Source organism: Chelonoidis abingdonii, chromosome 11, assembly GCF_003597395.2.
Source record: "Chelonoidis abingdonii isolate Lonesome George chromosome 11, CheloAbing_2.0, whole genome shotgun sequence".
In the NCBI taxonomy this organism is placed as follows: Eukaryota; Metazoa; Chordata; order Testudines; family Testudinidae; genus Chelonoidis; species Chelonoidis abingdonii.
In genome coordinates this window covers 38863456-38877340 of record NC_133779.1, presented here as the reverse complement: position 1 = coordinate 38877340, position 13885 = coordinate 38863456, and positions in this window count along the sequence as shown.

Genomic DNA, 13885 nt, shown 5'->3' with positions numbered 1-13885 from the left:
ATATATCAACTACCTGTATGGCCCAGAGGATGTCACAGAGGCTGCAGCTGGGTGCTAACTGAGCTGCAAGCAGCCCACGATCCAGGCCTGGGAAGAGAACCACTGCTGCAGCACTTTCAGTTTCTCATCATAATTTAGCTTTAAAGGGACAGTCAGCTCAGCTAGGGCAGAAAAAAAAAAGAGAGAACGCTTTTGCAGCTCTAAGGCCAATAGAAATGTTGCTACATTTGGTTTGGCTAATAAAGCAATGTTGTGTTAGATCATAGGGTGACCAGACAGCAAATGTGAAAAATCGGGACAGGGAATGGGGGGTAATAGGAACCTATATAAGAGAAAGACCCAAAAATTGGGACTGTCCATATAAAATCAGGACATCTGGTCACTAGTTAGATCAAAGCCCACAGGCTCAGGGACATACACATCTATGCCCTGCAGAGAGACCCACTGCAGCTTTGGGGAGCAGACAGGGGATGGGGCTTTCACAGGCTCCACTCACTCATCTCCCAAAGGAGGCATCCTCTCTGAAAGGCGTGTAGCTCTTCATAGTGTGCTCCGCCCTCTTTTGGGCATTGATCAGCTGTGAAATAGTTCACAGCCTTGCCCTGGAAATGGTCATTGTCAGATTTCATGGCTAATGCCCTTTGGGATGGCATGGGATAGTACACCCTTCTCTTAGGATTCGGGGGACATCGCCACCCGGGTAACACTCAGTTCTTGTGTTGAAGAGTTTTCTCTGTAACCATAAGGCCTAGGGAGGTGTTATTTGTATTTGAATTAAGGCCCATATTCTAGAGCACTGGCTGGCAGAAGCTAGGAGAAAAGTGGCATTGCCTGGGTCAATCACCAGCACTAGTGCAGGTGAACCAGGAAGTGAAAATGACTAGAAACAAACATGAAACTGACTAGCCTGGGTTTAGGATGTCCTAAGTGAAATGCAGAAGGTAAACAAACCACAGCAACAGGGGAAAGCAAATCAGATTGTGAAATATATTTAAGGCTGAAGAATCTAACGTCCTGTCCTAACGTAAGTCATATTGAATTACACCCAACAGCCCCAGTCATTGCATGAGGTGCTGGAAAAACACGAACCAAAGAGATGGTCCCTGCCCCCCAGAGCTTCCAATCCAAGTATAAAAAAGAGACAGCAGTGGATACAGACAGGGGAGCACAAGAACCTTTTTTTTAAAATCTGATTTTGAACATTATCCTGTCCCTTTAAGACAGGGCTCCCTACCGAGCATGGCTAATGCAGGGACCCCTGATGTAACACAAGGGAGAGGAATCGGAAGCCAGGTAATCTCACATTGGAGATAGGAGGCTGAAAGCAGCGTTTCTACATGGAGCAGGGGAGAGTTGACCTGCATGGGCCTTCAGAGTCCCTCTGTGCAGCCCTTAAACCCGGTGTCCTGGCAAACGGACTTTAGGGGACAGTTGTTTGCCGTATTGTTGTTGTAGCTGTGTTGGTCCTGAGATATTAGAGAGATAAGGCTGGGGAGGGAATATCTTTGACTGGACCAACTTCTGAGATGAGCTTTCCAGCTCCACAGAGCTCTTCTGTGGGTCTGAGAAAGGCACCCAGGGTCAATGTCACAGCTCCAGGCCACAGCTGGGGCCTCTGCTCCTTTTCTTGCCCACCCCCCATTCTAAATAAATCCTGGTGTGTGTCTGCCTAAAGGATGCCAAGCAGCTGGGGCAGGGGATTTGTGAGAGCAGGGTGGGAGCCTGTATGATTTGCATTCTCCCAGCTCCACAGCCTGGCTGCGAGGCAGGGGCAAGGAACCCCTGCATTTTCCCCACAGCGCCGTCCTCAACCCAGATGCCTCCCCCCACCCCCACAGGATCCATGGAAACTCTCTGGATTTCCCCTGTAAAAGTGGCAAACTGGGGCAGCACAGGACTGGGGGGAGGGGAAGCTGTCTATTCTATATGTAAACGGTCAGTGCTCCTGGGTTGCTGGGGATGGAAAATCAGGTCCTCTGTCCACAGAAGAGCAGTTCTCAAGCTCTCCTATGTCCACGGACTTCTCCCAGCCTCCCAATATACCCATCTCTGCATTCTACTGGCCAGATTTCCCAAGTGCTCCCTCGCCTCCATTGTTCTCAGTGGGAGAGGTAGGGCCTGGGGAGATTTTCTATTGTTCTCAATGGGGGAGAGGATTCTCCATCCTTTTTGGTTGGCGTTTCTGAGTGCTCCGCGCTGATGGAAACCTGGCACCTGCACCCATCTCCCTTGAGGGCCTCTTCTAGACTCCCCCAAGGCGATAAAGACTGAGGTTACCCACCTTCCTCCCACTAATATCTTCGACAGCTGCAATCAATTGTAGCTTAGCAGGAGCCTGTGGCATGGGAGCCCTAAGATAAAGCCTCAGACAAAACCTAGAAGTTCAGTGTGAGAGAGAATTAGGGAGGGGGAGGGGCATTTGCTTTGGGAATCTTCCTCTGGTCTTGTGCCCCCTCTAGGTGTCACATTTTCCAGCTTTTCTCTGTGAGGGTGAGGGATTTCACTCTTTTCTTTTTGTAACTAAGAATTGAGTTTCTCCCATCACCCCATGACTCCGGGAGCTGGGGCTTTAGGAAAAACCCAGAGACTGCAGCCTGATGCAAGAGGTGACAGCAGGGAGAAGCCAGGATTCCCATCAGCCCAGGATTTTGTGTGTTTAGTTGATTGTGTTGCCCTGGGAATCCTCATTAACGAATAAAGTCAGACTGGGGCATATTTGCCTGTACTGCATCCTAGGCATTCAAGGGGGAAGTGTTCTTCAAACTGCCCGTGGCTGAGGAGCTTTGGGAAAGAGAGACTCTGAGGAGAAAATGCCTACAGAGATCCTGTTGGCAGCTGCACGAAAGCCGCCTGCAATCTGATTATCTGACCTGGCCGGGGATTACTCCCATCTGCAGCGCGCTGGCCACATGAAGCAAGCGGATTATGCAACCCCCTTCACCAGAATCCATGGGGCTATGCTCGCCATGGGGAATGGGTGCCCTCCACAGCCCCCCCAAGCATGTTGAACACTTCCCAGAGCACCTCAGTATGTCTCCGGGGCATGGTCTCTTAAGGAGTTCTCCGGGCACAAAGGTCCCCGATTGTATGAGCTTTAAAGAGTCTGGGCTGGGAGTTCCTCTGACACCCCCAAATCTTTAGAGGGTGCCTGAGAACCTGGCCCCCTGAAGGGAAGGTGGAATCCCAGTACTCACTGGTTTTGGGAGGGTCCCATAAACAGTTGGGCATCCAAGCTCTTTTGTCTTGAATGAGCAAATCTCCGGCTGATCTCAGCCTTGCCAACCCTGGTGATTTGATCAGGCGTCTTGCTGTATGTCCCTGAAGCCCCAGCTCCAGGAGTCAGGGGGCGATGGGGGAATCATGCTTTTCATTAAAAACAAACAAACAAACAAAACCCCACAGAGTCCATTTCTAGCCGTCGTGGCTGCAGAGAAACGCTGGGAAATGTGACCTGAGGGCAAGCCACTAGCTGCTGAACCCAGAAGGCAAGGCCGGGGGGGAACCCAGTGTTAATTACATAAAACCCCCTGATTTTTAAATCAAATCACATGATTTGGTCAGGCCCGGATCTGGGTGTTGGCGGTGCAGCTGATGTGCAAAGGGCCTGGTCTCACGCTGGCAAGCTCAGACTAGCCCCAGGCTAAGTACAGAGAGGGCACCAGCCGGGCAAGCGCTGTGTCTCACGCATACCTGGTGGGGCATCCCCTGTCCTGCAGCCAGACACAGGGCCTGTTCCCAAGCTCATGAAGTCGTTGGGAGGCTTTCCCTGAGCTCCGCATCAGGCCCTTGGCCAGCCAGGTTCAGTTCCCAGAAGAGGCCCCATGAGAGATTGGAATGAGGGATTGCGAGGGAGGGTCTCACCTGTGGGTCCCCGGGCTGGGGGTGCCTGGTGGGGCGACGTCAGGGACATGTGGAAGCAACCAGTCAAACACTGGCCAGAATTGCTGCCCCATGGTCACCATTGCAACCCCACCCCCTTGAAGCCCCTTTAAGGTGCTTGCTGTTGGGTCTCATTGCCAAGCCCTTAGTCACCGTGGGGAGAAATCACTCTGATGAGTAGCCCCATTGCAATGCCCTGTGCAACTCAGGTGAGCAATAGCTCATCACTGTGAGTAACAGGCTGGCAATCTAGCCTCCCCCACAGGCCTCTGCTGCCCCAAATCAAATCCCGCCCCAGGCCCCTTGCCTGCCCCCATGTGCAGCACCCCCTGGCAGGCCCTGTCAGTGGGGTAGGGGGATTATAGCCCCCGGGGGTCAGACCAACCATCCTCACATTTCCAGGGCTGTCGACACCTGTCTGCGTCCGTGGAAATGGCCAGTCAGCGCCGTGTATTTCCTTGACGTTGGTACCAGGTTTGGGTGGCTCCTAGCAGCGGGACTGGCCTCTCAAGGATCTCAGTCCCTGTGTTTGGGGCCTCCCATGGGCCCAGGATGGCCAGGGCAGTGCTGGGATAGGAGGGTGTTAAGGGGCTTGACAGGACTGGTGACCCCACAGCGACACCCCTGGCACCTGGCTGTGCAGAGGGCACAGAGCCCCCCATGCCCAGGCAGGGCATTTTCCAGGGCTCTGCGCCCTGCCCATCCACAGGTCAATTGAGGTCAGGGAGGAAGTGGAAGTGAAGTCACTGAGTCAGAATGAATCAGCAAGCTAGGGGCTGAAAACAACCCACAGGCTGGGCAGGCAAGGTGGATGGGGGGAGCAGAGGAGGGCACTGAGCACAAACTGACCATAGTGGGGGGAGGGGGCACATGGCGGCAGAGAAGGGAGAGCAGAGCCTTAACTAAACTCCAACCCCAACATGGGAGCTCTGTCCTGAGACCCCTGCCACCCCCTGCTCCTTCCCACGGGCAGCTCCCAGATGCCAAAGGATGGGGATCATACCTCCATCAGCCCCCTCCTGAGCTGCCCCAGCACAGCAGCAAGCTAATGACTAGCTCCCCTGGACCGGCCTGGCAGAGGGGGCATCCCAGGCACTGAGCCAGGGCACTGTACTGGAAGAGGAGAGATCGGGGCCAGATGCCACCAGTAGCACCTGTGCCCCCCAAATGCTGCTCAAGCAGAGCTTTCCCTCTCTCAGCCTTTCTACTGGGGGCAGTGAGGGGGCTGTGAATGGCATGGGAGGAGGTCTCAGAATGAAGAACATCTGGCCTCAGACCCCGGCAGCTGCACCTTCCCCCACCCTTGCCTCCGGTGCTCACAGCCAGCGGGCACTTGGGACGCAGGTAGGCACTTGCAAAATCCGTGGGTGGCGAGTGAGCAGGAGCTGCCAGTTCCCAGCAGAGCGAGAGTGGCTGGGTCCAGGGCACCGGCGGGAGATGATCATTCCCCTTCAGAACTGGAGTCTTTGCGGGCAGAGGGGGCTGGAAAGGCAGCAGGGGTGCCCCCCCCTTTGAGTCCGCTGCCTTCAATGGACAGACCCCTGTTCCCTCCCACAGGCTCTGGATCCAGCCCGCAGTCTCAGTGGGAGGCGGTGGGCATCTTGCACCTCCCTCTGGAGTGGAGATCACCCTTTGGCAAGGGGGGGGCAGCCATGTGTATAATTGAGGGGGTCTTCTGTCCCCTCCATGGTTGGGGTACCCAGCTCTGTTTGACCCATGGAGGGAGGGCAACATGGCTGCCCCAATGAGGAAGCACCATCCCACCCTGCCCAGAATAGGGTGTGATGTCACCCCCACCCCCAGAGATGGCTGAGCCGCCCCCGAGCACTGCGGGGAACCCAGGGGCAGGAGCTGGGAGGTATTTTTAGCTCTTCCGTGGTGTGTGTGTGTTAATTCCCCGCATAGCCGGGATGATGCAGCTCGCAGGAGGGACCCTGGGCCGTGACGTCCCCGCACCAGTATCTGTGGAGCCGGGTTGGGCTCCCCAGGCTGAGTCACCATAGCGACTCCCAGCCACCGCAGGCAGGCTTGGGAGGGCGCAGGGCTGCTTGTCACCTCTCCCTCGCTGGGGAAGGGAGACACCAGAGCCATGCTGGCTGGAGAGCTCGGGGCTGAGCGGGTGCTGCTGACACCAGCTGCCAGTCCTGTGCCCCATACAAAGCATCTCAGTCCTGATTTACAGCCCTTCCCCACCCCTACTCCCAGCCTGGACTCTCCCACACAGCCCTGCGAATGCACCTCACTCCTGACCCGCAGTCCCCTGCTATTCCTGGACTAGGCTCTCCCCCACACAGCCCTGCGAATGCACCTCACTCCTGACTCGCAGCCCCCTGCTAACCCAGCCTTGGGGCCTCACCTGAGCAGTCATGGGGCAAAGCTAAGTGCAACAACAGACACCCCCCCCCCATGAGCAAGGAAGAGGGAGTTGGAGTAGTTGGGTTTGCTCCTCCTGTGCCCAAAGTCACCTTCAGAGGCAGGTCTCCAGGGTGACGCACTGTCCCTTCGAAGCATTTCCACTTGGACCTGGTGAGCAGGAAACTGATCTCCCCCAGGCAGGGGCCACGCTGCCGTCACGGCTCCAGGTGCAGACCCCTACTTGGCTGCATCAGGTCCCTCCCGGCAGCACTGGGGGGGTGAGGCCAGGGGCTATTCTCAGAGCCATGACATCACTGCTCCATCTGGGAGGCCAAGTTTTCCATCTCCACTGGCACAGGCTGGGCACCATTCATTCCTTATTGCGTCTGCTCCCCTTTCAGCTCATTGACTCACAGGCTGAGGTTCTCCAGGGCCAGGGCTTCCCTGTGCTGGAACAGGGACCTGAATTCGATTCCCCACCCCAGCTCCTGGCCGGAGACAGGAGCTCTGGGGAAGCAGCACCCGACTCAGCAGTGTCTCTTTCTAGCTGAAGCCAAGGCAGTGAGGGGAGGGGACACTGGCTGGGCCCCTTGGATGCTGGGTCAAAGGCTGGGGAGCCCCTGGGGAAAGGAAGTCAGGTGCTCAAGTGGACTCTGTAGGGTTGGCCCTGCAGGGGAGTTCACCTTTTTGTTCCCAGGTCCTCCCCACTGGGGATCGCTTGCCAGTGCCCCTCAGTCCTCCCGACCCACAGCCCTGCGTTGCCAGCCCTGGGCTCCCCCCACACCCCACAGCTCTGCTGATGCTCTTCGGGACTGACCCAAACCTCACCTCCTGGGACGGTCTGCTGCAGGACAGGCGGTGGTGCCCCTTTAAACAATTAACCCTTACAGCTGCCTCTTGTTAACTGTCCCTATCCTTCTCCCTCTCCTGGGACACATGGCCAGACCACTGGAGAGCATCCTGTTGGCCCCTTTACTGGGGAGCCCCCGACTGAGTAGCAGGACCCCTAGCAGTATTATTGTGTGGGACTGAGGGACTGCCCCTGGCATAGCAAAGTAACCCCACCCACCCCAGAGAGTGAGCTGGCCTGCCTGGGTGCTGCAATCCCACAACCCTTGGTCAGAGGAGGTCTCAGCTCTGCCACAGTTTCCGAGGCCCTGGCGCCAGTGCTGATGGGGAAGTTCGTCCTTCCTTGTCAGCCCAGGAGTGTCATCTGCCAAGGCCAGCCTCCTGCACCCCAGGAGCTGAACATGCTTTGTCGACGTGTTAAGGTAACTTCACCCTCCCCGCACCCCCTGTGAGGTGGGGGTCAATAGTATTAGCTTTTTATTACAGGTGGGGAAACTGAGGCATGGAGAGTGGGTATGGGGGAGTGACTTGCTCAAGGGCATTCAGTGGGTCACATGGATGGGAATGGGGCCCAGGAGCCAGGGCTCCCAGTTGTCTTCTACCCATGACATCATCCTTCCTCCCAGAACTGGGAATAGAACTCAGGAGTCCTGATTCCACACTTGGCCCTGCTCTAACCACTAGCCCCTACTCCCCTTCCAACCCTGGGAACAGAACCCAGGAGCCCTGACTCCCGCCCTCCCGACTCCAGCCATGTGACTGCACCCTACCCCCCAGGGGGCTGCTTTACCTAGCAGCTCAAGGAGAGGAGCCCAAGCAGCTGCCCAAGGTTAACTTGCTCTAGATCCTACCTGGAACACCTCATCATTTTCAAAGGAAAGCAGGGGGACTGGGCATAAATCCACACACACACCCCCGCCGCCCCCATGAAAGCAAAGGAAGTCTCTGAGCCACGCTCGCCAGACTCCCGGCAGATGGGTCTGTCTGTCTCTCTCGGGCTGTTTGGCGTCAAACAGCACATCGGCTCCGTGGGCAGGCCTGGCAGATACTCTCTGCCACCACCCCCACCCACTCCGGCGCATGCTCCGAGCGAGCTCTGCTTCCAGCCAAAGCCCCCGACCTGGCCTGCTGGCCCTTTCCTGAGCACCCAGCAGGAGGCACTGGGAGGGCGCGAGGGGAACACAGATCTGCATGGCAGGGCCAGGCAGAGGTGATGGCTGGGACTCGTCGCAGGCCAAATGCCCTTGGATCCAACCCAGCACCAGTTACCCTAGGCCGGCTGCCCTGGACTCTAGCCCGTGTGGGAGCAGGACTGGGGCTGGTTCCCCCCGAGCTGGGATGGGGCCTGTACTGCGTGCGCAGAGGGACTGCAGGGTGAGCGCGGAGATCTCAGGCACCGGGGGCTCAGCAAAGATCTCCAGAGCGCCAGCTCCAGCTGCCCGTCTCTTGCTTCCCGTCACAGCCAGGCCTGCCCTGGTAACGAAGGACCAAGGACTCAAGGAGTTCAACCCACCTCTCCCGTGGCCAATGGCTCCGCTCCCCTCCCTGTCCCTCTGCCGCAGCCCCAGCCCAGGGAACCAGCTGCCCATTTGCAGCCCTGCCAGGTAGAGACCCAGACAGGGCCCGAGACAGATCAAAGCAGGCCAACCAGCCGCGGGAAGAGTGATGGCCATGGATGGAGGGGGAGAGAGATGAGGGCAGAGCCGTGCCCCTCCACCCCGTGGGGTTCGGGCAGCACTTGGCTCAGTGGGGCCCCAATCCGCTCCGGAGCCCATCAGTGCTAGCACCACATAGCGTGAAGGTCGCTAAAGCCAGGTGTGGCCTAGGGGAGCTCTGTGCACAACCCTGCCGGTGCCCCTCGGTCCCGACCCACAGCCCCCTGCTTCTCCAGCCCTGCTCCCCCCATAGCCCTGCTGGTGACCTGCAGCCCCTCTGCTATTCCAGCCCTGGGCTCTCCCCAACCCCCCAGCTTTGCCAATGCCCCTCAATCCCGACCCACAGCCCCCTGCTCGTCCAGCCCTGCTCCCCCGCCCCCCCGTAGCCCTGCTGATGACCTGCAGCCTCTCTGCTATTCCAGGCCTGGGCTCCCCCTCCCACAGCCCTGCTGGGACCCACAGCTCCCCTGCTAATGCAGCCCAGCCCCTGTTTCCTGGCCAGCCTCCACGGCAGTTTTCTGATGTGGTTGAAGATTCAGTTGGGCCGAGACCCATCGAGCTCCCTTCCTCTTTGGCCTTGATACAAACAAGCCTGAGGCCCTCAGAGAAGGGGCATCTCTGCACCCCCTCAGCCCCATTTCACACAAACCCATTCCTGAGCGAGGAAGAGCTGGGACAATCCCTTCCCCTCCCCGGGGGTTCCCTGTGCTGGGGCCTCCCCTGGCTGGGAACCCGGGGCTCCTGCTCGCCTGCTTTGTTGGTTTTGGCAGCTGCAGAAGGATTTTCCTCCTCTTGAGTCATTCTCTGCGGTTGGTTCCCGTAACCCCCCCAGCTGCGTTCCTCCCATGGCCCCTGGGACTGGGAATGCCAATCATCCTCCCCAACCTCCCCCCCCAGCCTCCAGCTCTGCCAGAGGCTGCCCTGCTTCCAGCTGGGGACGGCGGCCGGGGGCTGAGCCCATGGCTCAGTCCCTGCCATCCCGGTTCGGTCCCCTGCTTTGCATCTGGGACGCCCCAGCCCAGCTGACCCCCCCACCCTCCCGCCAAGGGTGGAGAGAGCAACCTGGGCCGCATGGCTCAGGGGCCTGGCTGTGGGACAGGGAGCCTAGCGCTGAAGCCAGCAAGGCTCAGCCGCCACAGAGTCGCTCCCACGTGAGACGAGATGGCTATAGGCCCAGTTGCAGGCACTGCAGAAGCAATGTAGGGGCCACACGTATGGCAGGGATAGGGGGAGGATGCCCAGCGTCTCCAACGCCCACCTGCTTCGCTTCATCGATGCCACAGGGTGCTTGGGCCCCTTTGCAGGATCAGGGCCCTACCAATGGCAGAGGCGAAGACGGAAAGGTGCTGGAGACGGGCACAAGGCCCCCAGAGTGACAAGTTCCCCCAACAGGTGATGCTTAGGGCCCCATGAGCACAGAAGGGCTGGGCAGGGGGTTACAGCAGGGTTTGTCAGCCACAGGGGAGGCAAAGAGACCCCTGGCCCAGTCACCCTCTCTGCAGCCTGCCTGGCTCCCAACCACCCCCCCATGTGCCCCTCCCCCAAAGGGCAGCAGGGGTGAGGGATCCCTGGGCAAAGGGCCGCCGTGGGCCAGGGCTGAGTCAGCGGGTACCAGCTCCCGCCCACAGGGGACATGTGGCTTGTTGGGGACACGCAGAGTGGGGCACTGACACACACACTTAGAGCCCAGGCATGCCGCCCACCCGGGGCTTGCCCAGTGCTCTAATTGGCCTGGGATCAGGAATGCGCAGCCCTCACCCGCCCCAGCCGGGGGCAGGAACGCCAGACGGTTAGTAATGGCAGCTCCACAGCAGCTGCTGCCAGCTAGGGACTGAGGCTTAGCTATCGTCAGGTGGCTTCGGCGTGCTGGATGCTCAAGGCACACACATCCCCATTGGGCCACTCCTCCCCTACGAGTCGGCCGGGATGCGGGCGGGACCGTTACGCGTCCTCTTGCCTGGGCCCCACAGCATGGGGCAGAGGCTGGACTTTATCGATGGGATCCACCAGCGCCACCCTCCCCGAGACATTGCTCCGGGCTGAGCCAGGGGGAATGCGTGGGGGGATGCTCAGACGGGGGGCGAGTGTGGGCCAAAGCCCAGATATCATGATGACAGGCATGGGGAGGGACAGAGAGATGTACACAGTCCACATACACACACCCAAGGCACAAACCCACAGCACTCGACTAGCGGGTACACACCCACCCCCCTGAGGTGCATGCACCCCTCTCACATGCACAACACACACATGCATGCATCCCCCCCATACGCACACCAACACACACACACATTTAGTCCAGCCTTATTTCCCTTCCCCCTAAAGCCGCCTTCTAATGGTGCAAATGTCCCGGGGGCCCTGCTTCTGGCAGCAGGGCCTCTCCCTGGGTTGGCCCCAGCCTCTAACAGCATCAGAGGAAGATCACGAGAAACGGAGGGAAAGTTGTGGCTAATGAGACCCCAGCTGAAGGGTGCGTCAGTGCTCAGATGGGCCAGGGGGTGTCTCCTCCAGTCTCCTTTCCCTCCAGACTTCCCCCACCCCCATGCACAGGCGCACACACGTACTTCCCCCTCGCATTTCATATACACACACCCACCCGCCTTGCACACTTCCCAGGGCCTGGGCTGACTCCTCACACAGTGGCCAAGGGGTTCCCGTTTCCAGGAACAGCTCCTGCTCCCTTCCTGGCCCCCGACCATGTACCTGCTGACAGGGCCTGCAGGGGCCAGGCCGGGTGAGTCACTCTGGCCGTCCCTGGCTGGCGGGAGGTGACGAAGAGTTACCGTCAGTCCCTGCCCGTGACCCCAGACGGAGATCTGGGCTCCGGCACGCCTGGCGCTGCTAAGAGGGGGGTTCGGAAGGCGGGTCCATTTCCCTTTGTTTCCAGCTTCAAAGTGGCCTATGCCTGCTCCATCCCCAGAGGCCCTGCCACTGCTGTGCTGGAACGGCAGCGCAGGCAGGATCGGCCACCGGGGTGGGTGGGTCGGATGGCATGCACAGGGACTATGCGTTGGGCATAGTTACCAGCATCAGTGGAGGGGGTGGACACAGCAGGGGGCAGGCACTTCCATGGGTGCCCCCTGGGAATACTGGCGGCACGTGCAGTGGTCACCATCACTTGTCCCTACCCGCTGGCAGTGCTTAGAGACCCCAGCAGTGATCAGGGCCCTATTGTGCCAGGCGCTGTACATACACAGTGAGAGACAGTTCCCTCTTCAAAGCAGCTTCCCATCCCAATGGGCAGTCTCATCATAATGAGTCATATTATCAGTCCTCTGCCCTTCCCAGCCATGGAGCTTTACAAATAGCCCAGCAGTGCCCCTGCCCCCTAGGAGACAGGGGTTACCCCCTTTAACAGAGGGAGAAACCACTTGGCCAAGGTCAGTGGTGAAGCAGGGCGGAGAACTCGGAAGTCCTGTGCTCCAGCAGCTGCAGCACATCTCTCCCTGCCCCTGAGGTGGGTCAGTGTCATTATTCTCATTTGGCAGATGGGGAAACTGAGGCATGGGAAAGGAAGTGACTTGCCAAAGGTCACCCTGTGAATCAGTGACAGAGCCAAAAATAGACTGCAGATGCCCAGACATAGGTCACATTCCCCAATGGCCAGCCATGCCACTTCTGGGAGGTGGGTAAATAGCATTGTCTTGATTTTACTAATGGGGAAATTGAGGCACTGCTCAGGGAAGTGACTCACCCTGGACTCACCCCTCTATAAACACTACATATGGATCAGGTAATAGATGGACAGATCACACAAGTCCATGCCAGCCCATAATTATTCACTTGTATTATGGTAGCACCTAGATCCCCGAGCTCAGCTCCCGGCCCTACGGTGCAAGGTGCTGCACAGACACAGTGAGAGCTGCCCCAAAGATCTCCTCATCTAACGAAACAAGACCCAGAAAGGATTACTCCCCCGACACAGACACCCCTCATTGTACAGATAGGGAAACTGAGGCACAGCCTTGCGCAAGGTCCCATAGGAAGCCCAGGGCAGAGACCTGAGGGCACCCTGTTTTGTTCCTCCCTTGAGGCAGGGCTGCATCCCTGTAGCTCCTGATCCAAACTCTGCAAGAATGATCAGAACCCCTTGGGTCTGAGCTCCCTGCAGAACAGGGTCCAACCTCCCCCCCCCGCACACACACACCAATGCACACACGGTTTCTGGTCCAGGGCTGGAAACAATATGAAAAATGGTCCCCTTGGTGCATCAGTGTCTCGGACCAGAACCCAGGAGGGGAGAGAGAGAAGGGAGGGGCAGGGACATTAGCCAAATGTCCTCAGTGCTCCCAAAGGCCCCAGCTGGAGTTTCCATGCTGGCGAGTTTATTATTTCTCATTATTATTTAGAGCAGTGCCCAGGGACCGACGGGGGCCCCACCATGGTATGCGCTGCAGCGAGTTGACGGTCTAAAGTTCGGATCAATTTTTATTTGCACGCCGCACGGTCACCTAGTTGTCACCAGGAACCTGGGACTTGTTACGGAGCAGCATGTGACAGGTGCATGGGTTTGTACCCAGCTCCAGGATGCAGCTACATTCGGGCCATAGGATCTAACCCCCTAGAGAGCTAACACAAAACCACATGTGTCATCTGTTAATGGAAGAGGGGAACACCTCCCCCTCCCCCAGGGTGTGACTTTTCTAACGTGCTTGTTTACCAGTGCCGCTGGGCCACAGGTCTGCTGAGCCTGGCAGCCATCCAGCCCGCCGAGGTGGGCGGGGGCAGGGTGTGATGCGGCAGGAAACGGACTTCGTTTATTTCATTAGCAGCAATTATGAAAGAGGCACGTGCGGTGACAGATCACGAGTCATTTGCAACGGGGGCCAGGAAATGAAAATACAACGCTGGAACCTCTTGTTCCTTTCTTTCCTACACAACGTGTAATTAACGTCCGGAACTCAGCCCCGCAGGATATTTACCAAGGCAAAATGCAAAACAAGATGAGATGGTTGTGCAGATAAAAACAAAAAATGGCATCTCCGGGGAGGCCAGCTAGGATACAAATTACAGCCAATCCTCATGCTTCAGGACTTACATTGATTGTAAAGAGGGATCAGGAAGGAACAAGCCTCAGGGAGAGGATAGCATGCACTGAGGTACGTTAGCGCGTATGGTGGCATCATGCCTGCCTATCCATCCACATA